The sequence below is a fragment of the Triturus cristatus genome, chromosome 3_1, assembly GCF_964204655.1.
Source record: "Triturus cristatus chromosome 3_1, aTriCri1.1, whole genome shotgun sequence".
Lineage (NCBI taxonomy): Eukaryota > Metazoa > Chordata > Amphibia > Caudata > Salamandridae > Triturus > Triturus cristatus.
In genome coordinates, this window is record NC_140583.1 from 260,398,757 (window position 1) to 260,408,586 (window position 9,830).

Sequence of the window (9,830 nt, forward strand, 5' to 3'; positions counted from 1 at the left end):
TTTCCATGTACGTGCTGAATTGTGCATTTTCTTGTTCTCCATGCCTTTGGAAAGTACCAAATGGTTGATAGAATGATTACACCCTGTTAATCATTTGTGGTTCTCTAAGATGGAAAACCACACTTTTTATCCATCCAATTTGCAGTTAGTGAAGCCCTGTGAGTCTCGCTCACATTACTTACCTTGAAAATGTAGTGTGGTTAGCTACTTTTTTTGTATGTGTAACTCGAAGGAAATTTCCAATGGACTAGGGAAGAGAGCGGAGTCTGCACGCAGACTTGTTTGTAATATAGTATAAATATGAAAGGAGAATTATTTCAGTTGTACATTCCCTTCACGGACACGTTTTTCCCGTGTTGGTTTGTGCCCGCTTGAGCGTGATTAAACTGCTCTGCTTTACCTCCGACTACCTGTACTCCTTTGGATTTAAGTGAACACGTGTGGTATTATCTAGGGCGCAGCAGTGTGCATTCCATAAATTGTTAGAATAGAAAAATATGCTTTAGCATTATCTTACGTAAGTAAGCATTTGCGGCACCATTTTGTGTAAGGGCACCATTTTCTATCATGATCAAAACTAATCCTTTGTAATTTTCAAGAAACGGCCTTCTCTAGGTTATGTTTCTTTGTACCTGAGTTCTGTTACTCTAATGAATGCACTGTTCTTATTAGCGGATACCTTCCCTTCTGATGTAAGCCTTCTCCCACTTGTCTAGCGGTGGGCACAGGCAGAGTGACCTTGACAAGTAGATAAGGTGTGCCCGGCCCCAGAATGAAAACTTACTCCTTTGTAATTTACTGTCCAGCTGCATCTCCTTGGAAAATTCCCTGGTGGACGTGCTTTCATTGGTTTTGAAGTGTACATAATGTATCGTTATGCGTGCTGATGTCAGTCCCTCTGCAGCACTCCTAGCGACTGGGCAGACAGGGTTCCGATTTGAGTGTACTTTAAATAAACTGTTATTTGTTTGTATTCTCTACTGTCTGACCGACTCTTCAATAGTATGGAAGGCTGAGAGGTGGTTGTGAGTGACCAGAGTGACCCTAATCGGGCTGCATCCTTCAGTTGGCGCCCGAACATGGACTCCTTCGGGTGAGTGACCCATCCCCTTCCGCGGACACGGGAGGGAGGTCGAGGCCATCGTCGGGTCGGACGGACGGATCAGGGATCCCTGCACAAAGAGTTCCTGGTGCTCGCAGCTGCCCCTTCTGTCCTGCCGGACGGTGCCTTGCCTAGTGGTCATCCCGACTGGAGTCCTGAACGGCGAAACCCTTGGATCTGACCGCTTGGTCTGGAGAGTCGGCAGTGGAGAATTAATTCGTTTGACCTGCGTATACCAGGTGAGTTTGTTTTGGTTCTTTGTGGATATGGTACCATTTTGGTTTGTATTTGGTACGGTTTAAGGACCGTCTTTGAGATAAAAGCAATTGCAGCTGTTTTGTTAGGCATAAAATAGTGAACTTGTTTTCTTTTGAGAATGCCTAGTGCAAGTAAGTTGTTTTTCTTGTGTTGTCTTTGTTGCTCTGCTGATGCTCGATTGGAAGAAAGTCAGCCGGCACCTCCAGAAGGCACTCCAAATTTTGATAAGTATGTGAAGCATGGTCTAGGACTTATTATGTTTAGTACATTATGGCACAAATAAATGAGGGACAAGTTGACGGGCACTTTCGATGAACAAAAGGTCAAGTATTTACAAGAACAGCTGTTTAAGAGTAAATAACCAGCTAGTGCTATCCCCTAGTGCTGCTCCATGCACCCTAGAACAGTTAGTAGTGAACGATGAACTGACCCCAGAACAACAAAGCGGGCTACTAGACGTACTAGGAGAATACCGTCCCATCTTTTCTGATCTACCAGGGAGGATCCTGTTAGTGGAACACTGCATAGAAACCGAAGCAGGGAAGGTGGTGAAGCAAAGGCCAAATAGGATACCGACGGGATGACGTCTCCGAAGAGATCCGCAGATGGGCATAATTAGACCCTCTTGGAGTGAGTGGACCTCTCCCATTTTGTTGGTCCCAAAACCTGATGGCTCTATCCGGTTTTGCATAGATTTTCGCCAAGTAAACGCCATCTCTAAACTGGATGCCTACCCCCTACCCCGAGTAGATTAGCTAATAGAGAAACTGGGAGACGCCCGCTTTATCACCACGATAGCCCTCACAAAGGGGTACTGGCAGGTGCCACTACGTAACAAGGAAGAACCTCTATACTGGCCTATACGATTTGAAAAGTGATCTAAATAGATTCAATAACACAACACAGTTTTAAATAAGGGTCCAGGGGACGGATATTTAGAGACCTATAGTTCAACTTTATCCCCACAATATACCAGTACAAACAACACAGAAGTTGAACAGGTCTATACTACCTGCCACTCAAAGTTAAAGGGCGGGATATCAAGTTGTGATTAGAACGAGAGACTCTCATTCAGCTAGGACAATTTCAACAGAGAAACTGAAGAGATCCGAAAAAATCCCATCATCGACCCCATTGGCCAAACTCATCATCTGGGATAGTGACAGCTACCATCCTCCTAAGCGGCAACAACAGGAAAAAATTCCCTTGCCGTATTAAGGGTTGAGCTGTATGTCTCTCAGTCACTTCAATATGTTGAACAATGTACCAACTGCAGGAGATGGGATAAGGTGTATGAAAGGTAAATTATGTGATCTAAAATTGTCTACCATGCAGCTATCATACTTTTATTAGAGCTACAATGGTGACAAAATTAAAAAGCGTAATTGGCCTTTGACATAATAGGCCACGATACTACCAAGATTACTAAAAAGCAGGCCAACATGTTTCTGCCCAACTGACCATACTAGATCGGGCATTCGTCAGGACCATAAGTAGATATCTATACACTATGAGAAAAACGTGAAAAACAAGAGAAAAGTGATCATACAATTCCTGTTAATCCTTAGATACGAACACAGGAGAGTTGTCACCTAAAAATAAACAATAAAAGTTATTGGTACAGTTTGTCAGTGAAATTATCACTAGCACAACTTTTAACAGTCACAATTGCTTAATACCGAGGTAATGCGCCCAAAATTTGATGCCATCACGATCGTGCAACACTCATAAGCAATTAAAAACTTACCCTGCTCTGCTAGGGTGTGTGCCTCACCTCACTTATTGCAGCAGGAGGCGTGAAGCACCGCTCTATGAAGGTAATGGATAAACACACCAGTTAGAAAAACTTTTTACCTAACATGGTGCCTCCCTTCTTATAACATAATGCTCCGAGAAATTTTGCAGCAACCCAATGTGGGCCCCAATTGCCTCACTGAAAAGACATTTACACCCATCATTCCAAATTTCTACATGCACTCAATATTTATGGGTAGATAGTGAATAAAGCCCCTGAGTCCCAGAGAAATCGACTTTTTAATAGGTTAGCGTAGAGTCGCCTGATGAATTGAAACGGCAATCGACTCATATAGTTTGTTGAAACCATGCGAATGGCAACCCAATTCTATCATTAGGGCACACTCCTCTCTGGTGCCCATGAGGCTCACTGATACAATATTATTTAAGGGTCCCAAAATTCTAGCATGATCACAGAACCTTTCTTAGACATTATTTCTATATATTCAAGATGGCAACAGAACATTCTCGGAGAAGCTTACCTCTCCGTCGGTTGCTCCCGGCATCCAGGGCTACAATCAGAGGCCCGGAGTGCCGGCATCTCACCATTTTTATTTTCACTGGTGCCTGACAGGCGCATGTTCAATTACGTAACGTAAAACACGCCACGTTTGATGGGAATTGTAGTCGGAGGTCCGGAGTGTCGGCATCTCACCACTTTCGTCAATGTCTGAACGCACGCTTGACGTGGCGATGCTTCATTACGCAACATATAGCACGCTGTGTTAGATGGGAAGTATAGTTCTCAAATAGGTTAAGTTACGGAGGTGATCCTTGCTATATTTAATACACGCGAAACAAATGCGTGCAGAAAAAATGTATTTCGTTAAAAATCCCGTCATAACACCTATTAAGTTAGTCCCAATTTTATCTATATTGTACCTAAACGTCATCCTTCTGTGGCCAAATAAAATACCTACAGAATTGCATCACCAATCGTTCTACTTATGTGTTAGATGCTAAGTCTTAGTAAACAAACTTACGAAAGGCCCTGTAGAGGAGGAGGGAAAGCAAGACTAACCATATACAGAGCGGGAGAGGGGATGTGGCGGTATAAAATCAAACCAAAATCTACCTGTCACCTCTCTACTCTCCTTCCCAATCTTACAGCTGTATCAGTAGTTATTATAGGCTATTCAAAGTAAGGTCCAGGGTATGTCATCATTCAGTCCCTGTTCACTACTTGACACCCTAAAAATCCAGCGTTGCTCCTTTCTAAATAAGTATGTTTTTAGGTCTGTAACATGAGGGGGTATATATGGTTTCTCCAACACAACCCATCTCATATCTTCCGCTTTGTGTTTCAATGTAAGGAAGTGTGATGTAAGCTTCGTAGACTGTTTATTGCAACGGATTGTGCTCTTATGTTCTGCAATACGAGTCTTGACCTTTCTCAAGGTCATCCCGATATACCTCAGATGGCACGGGCACGTGATCTGGTATATCACGCGCTCACTGTTACAGTTAGTGTGGCCAGTCAGTCTCCATGGTCTAATGGTGCCAATGTCTATTTGAGTTGTATGCTCTGTCTGTGGGCATGCTGCACAAGACCCACATGGATAGTGGCCCTCTACTGGTGGCATATCCCAGAGCCTTTGAGTATATGAAACCACTTTGTTCTGTGGTCTCGTGTGTACCAAAGTATCCCTCAAACTTCTGTTTCTTTTAAAAGAGAATAATGGTTTAGGGATTTTGTTATTCCCTATGTTCAAGATTCTCCAGTGTCTTAACACAGTTCGCTGTATTTTGTTAGAGAGAGTACTGAAAGTACTTACAAAGGTCATCCTCTCTAGTGTAGGTTTTTGGACCGGAGGTTCCAGCAAAGCGTCACAATTGTTATTTGCCGCTCGTTTACGAGCTCTTCGGATCAAATGTTTTGGATATTGTCTAGCTTCATGATCTTTAGAAAGGTTTTGTGCATGTTCCTCATATTTAGTGAGTTCTGAGCAATTGCGTCGTATCCTCAGGAATTGTCCCACAGGTAAGTTCTAACGAAATGCTTTTGGATTATGACTATCAAATCTCAAAAGAGAGTTCCTGGACATTGGTTTTTTATATAATTCGCTCACTAAGCCCCCTGCCTTGGGAGATATCTTAAGCTCCAGAAATGCAAGATATTCTTTACTATATTCCACCGTGAAATCAAGAAAGGTATTCCTCAGATTTAGCCAGGTTTGGAACTCCAGAATACTGGAAAGATTTCCCCGCCATTGTACAAACACGTCGTCTATATATCTTTTCCAGACAATTATATGTTGCCGGAGCGGGTTGGTATCTGTCAAGATATGTTGTTGTTCGAACCAATGCATGTACAGATTAGCCTGGCTCGGTGCGCACACACTTCCCATGGAAGTTCCAGATATTTGGAGATACAGAGTATCAGCAAATTGGAAGAAATTCTCTTTCATTACCAGTCTTGCACATTCGAGAATAAAATGAACAGGTGTAATAGATTTGTGATCGTAATTTTCAAGTAGTATACGTATAGTCTCTAGGGTTTCGTCCTGTGGGATACAAGTGTATAAAGAAACCACATCGAAACTCACCAAATAATCTTTGTCTATATCAAAATATATTTCTGGAAGTATAGAGAGAATATCTCTTGTATCTTTGAGGTATGTAGGCATTACCATGACCAAGGGTCGTAGGAAAAAATCCACAAAAGTGGACAGGGGTTCTAGGCGGGACCCGATGCCCGAGATAATCGGGCGACCCGGAGGGGGTCGTTCAGGTTTATGAATTTTAGGGAGAACGTAGAAGTAGGGAGTCACCGGGCTTTTAGCAACCAGGTAGTCTGCCTCCTTCTGCGTGATCCAACCCTCTGATTCGGCCTCCAAAACCAAAGACTGAATTTCCTTCATCACTCTGTCGGTAGGGTCCCTACTGAGTGGTCGATAGGCCTCTCTATTCTCAAGTTGCCTAAGGCATTCTGTTTGATAGTCTGTTGTATTCATGAGGACAATTGCTCCACCCTTATCTGCTGGTTTTATTACTAGAGAGGGATTTTTGGCTAGATCTTCCGCTGCTTTACGCTCTTTTGCTGGCAGATTCCGGAAAGTCTGTTCTGGAATAGAACACAGATTAGTGATATCATGTATCACTGCTTTCTCAAATGTATTTACTTCATCCGGTATCATGTGCGGTGGTGGATTGAATGTAGATTTATTCTTCAAACCACTATTCACTTCAGCCTCTACATTGGTTGTGTCATCCAGTAGTTTGTCGGGTTTCATTTTAAAGAAGAAATGTAACCTAATCTTACGGAAGAAATAGGCTAGTTCTTGTCTGGTCTGAAATAGATCGGCTGTTGATGTAGGTACATAACCCAAACCCCGGTTCAGAACTTTGTTTTCATCACTAGTTAAAGTGTGTGAACTCAGATTTACGACAAGGTCTCTGTACTGGTCGTAGGTTGCTGGCCTTTCCTCATACTCCGCGTGTTGGGAGGGGATGATGGCCTGGTCCACTGTACTTCTTGCCCCTGTCTTCTTTTGCCTCTTGCTCGGCCTTGGCCTCTCCCTAAAAAAGACTCAGAATTGTCAAATTGGGGATATTGTTGGTAAGGCATCATTTGTTGGACATATGGTGATTGATATGGGGGCATTCCATAACCCCACGGTGTCGGTGGCCACCATGGATTTTGTACCTGTCCTCTAAAACCTCTCCTGTGTGGTGGCCTATTGTGTAGTCCTCTGCCTCTATTATTAAATGTCCCCGTGTTACTATTGTCCGAGGTACTGTCTTCACTATCTGACCCTGAGGAGGAGTAGTTAGACCCATATCTTCTCCCTTTCTTGTTAAACTCAGGGGGTACATAGGTATCGCTCGTATATGGATAAACTCTCTCCAATGTAAAGCGTGCCAGATCTTTCTTGAATTTGTCAATTTTAGTTTGTAAAATACTCTCTCTGTATTCTTTGTTTACCCTATTTGATTCATCTAGGTTTTTTTAATACAGCCCAGTGGTCAGAGTGGTCTTAATCTGTCCTTCTAAAGTCTGTATTTCGATCAGAATGGTATCTGCGTGACGTTTGGCTGTCTTGATGATTAAAATAAGCCAGTCTCGCATACAACGCCAGGCTATTAGGGACCAATCTTTGAGGAATTGTTTATCTTTCAAAAACAATCTTGGGGCGTTGGTTACAATCAAGCCCATAGTGGCACAATTGCCCCGCAGATATTCCGCCATTATGGCTCCATGTATCTGTGTGCGCGTTTGTAATTTCTTTAAGCCCAGTAAAGAGTCCCAATCATCTTGTTTAGTCGATGTTGGGTGTTCTAGAGTATCTAGAATACTTGGTGTATCTGTAAGTATGGTTTGTAAAGTTTCATCGTCAAAAGTTAGGCCGAGGAAATCCGCCATTGAAACTGCAAATCTCAGAGCAAAATAGAGCAAAAAGGTTTCTAAAGCATAAAGACTCCAAAAGCAAGGACCCACCCCTTTTGATACCAATAGGGATGTTGTCGGACCCGCAGCCTGAAGTCTGCTCTATATATAACACAACACTGTTTTAAATAAGGGTCCAGGGGACGGATATTTAGAGACCTATAGTTCAACTTTATCCCCACAATATACCAGTACAAACAACACAGAAGTTGAACAGGTCTATACTACCTGCCACTCAAAGTTAAAGGGCGGGATATCAAGTTGTGACTAGAACGAAAGACTCTCATTCAGCTAGGACAATTTCAACAGAGAAACTGAAGAGATGCGAAAAAATCCCATCATCGACCCCATTGGCCAAACTCATCATCTGGGATAGTGACAGCTACATTGCCATATAATCCTGCTTCATGTCATGCAATATCCTCATATCACTCTAGACAAACAAATTATTTATTGGTCGTGTTTAATTTTGGACCATATTTTATTGTTCTTTTTTTATATATATAAACATCTATTGTCAAGCATGATAACATGTACAAATAAACAAATGAAAGTTTTTTTCTTTTTTTTGAAACACTGTGATTGATTATACTCACTATATTTCTTGTATATACATTTAGAGTCCTTTACATTTCAAAAAAGACATCCTAGACATGTAAAATCACTTACATACTCATTCATACTACCATTCATACACAAATATAACTTGCTATCTAAAAGTGGAAGGAAAAGGAAAAGGGAAAAGGAAAATGGAAGACCCTCAAATTGGTCTCAAAATCGTCGCCTGGTGAGCCAGGTCGTGGGCATAGGAGCCGTCCTTTCTCAGATCACAGCAGATGGGACTGAAAGACTGGTCTTGTTCATCAGCCGGAAGCTCTTCCCTCTGGAGTGTCACTACCCTGTCATTGAGAAGGAATGCCTAGCCATCAAATGGCAAGAAACAAATAAGTCCCTAATAGCAGTGACGTTATGTCACAATATAAAACAGTCTATTGGACAATGCTGGTAGTCTGGAGATTACAAGGTTGAAAGGCCCTAACAGTTCTACAATGTCATAAAGTCAACATTACAATTACACAATTAATAATAGAAAAAATCATATGTTTGCATTGAGAATTTATTAAATACAATTATGTACAAATATCATAAAAAACCATTTCATTAAAAATATATAATTGTGGGAAAACAGTTGTCGATGCAGCGTTTCGGTATATGATTAACACCTTCTTCAGGACAGTTTTCTAACCACAGCAGAGGTGATGTTAGACTTCCATTTATCTAACACTTCTGGTAATTAAAATCATTGGGATTAGAATCATGAAGAGAGATGCGAATGATGACCTTCTCTGGGAGTTAAACCTTATGATGCAAGGTATTCGTCATGTAAATATGTACACTGGTGCCACCGTTGGTTTACATGTTCGGGATGCGAATAAAATGAAATGAAATTTTCCAACCTTAGTGTTGTGATTGGAGTACTAATATTTGGCTGATGTGCTTTATCTGCGGTGCGTCAGCCCACATGTGGGTTCAGTCACATCCGCTTGGGCTGGCCTTTGATGAACCACCTGTTGAATTTGCCACGGCCTCCCTGCTACCAGTGTACAGCTTCCGGGTTCGCACCCCGAACATGTAAACCAACGGTAGCACCAGTGTACATATTTACAGGACGAATACCTTGCATCATAAGGTTTAACTCCCAGAGAAGGTCATCATTCGCCTCTCTCTTCATGATTCAAATCCCAATGATTTTAATCACCAGAAGTGTTAGATAAATTGAAGTCTAACATCACCTCTGCTGTGGTTAGAAAACTGTCCTGAAGAAGGTGTTACTCATATACCGAAACGCTGCGTCGACAACTGTTTTCCCACAATGATGTATTTTTTATGAAATGTTTTTTATGGTTTTTTATGCTATTTGTACATAATTGTATTTAATACATTCTCAATGCAAGCATATGATTTTTTCTATTATTAATTGTGTAATTGCAATATTGACTTTATGACATTGTAGAACTGTTAGGTCTTTCCAACCTTGTAATCTCCAGACTACCAGCATTGTCCAATAGACTGTTTTATAATGTGACATGGGACTTATTTGTTTCTTGCACGTTCCTCCTGTCCCGTATTGGATTAGTAGGGAACCTCCCTTTCTTTCCTTACTAGCCATCAAATGGGCCATAGATAAGCTCAGGTTTTATCTCGAGGGTACACGTTTCATCCGATACACCGACCACGCACAATTACTCTGGATGAATAGGAACAAGGGAAACAACTCCAGGGTGATGC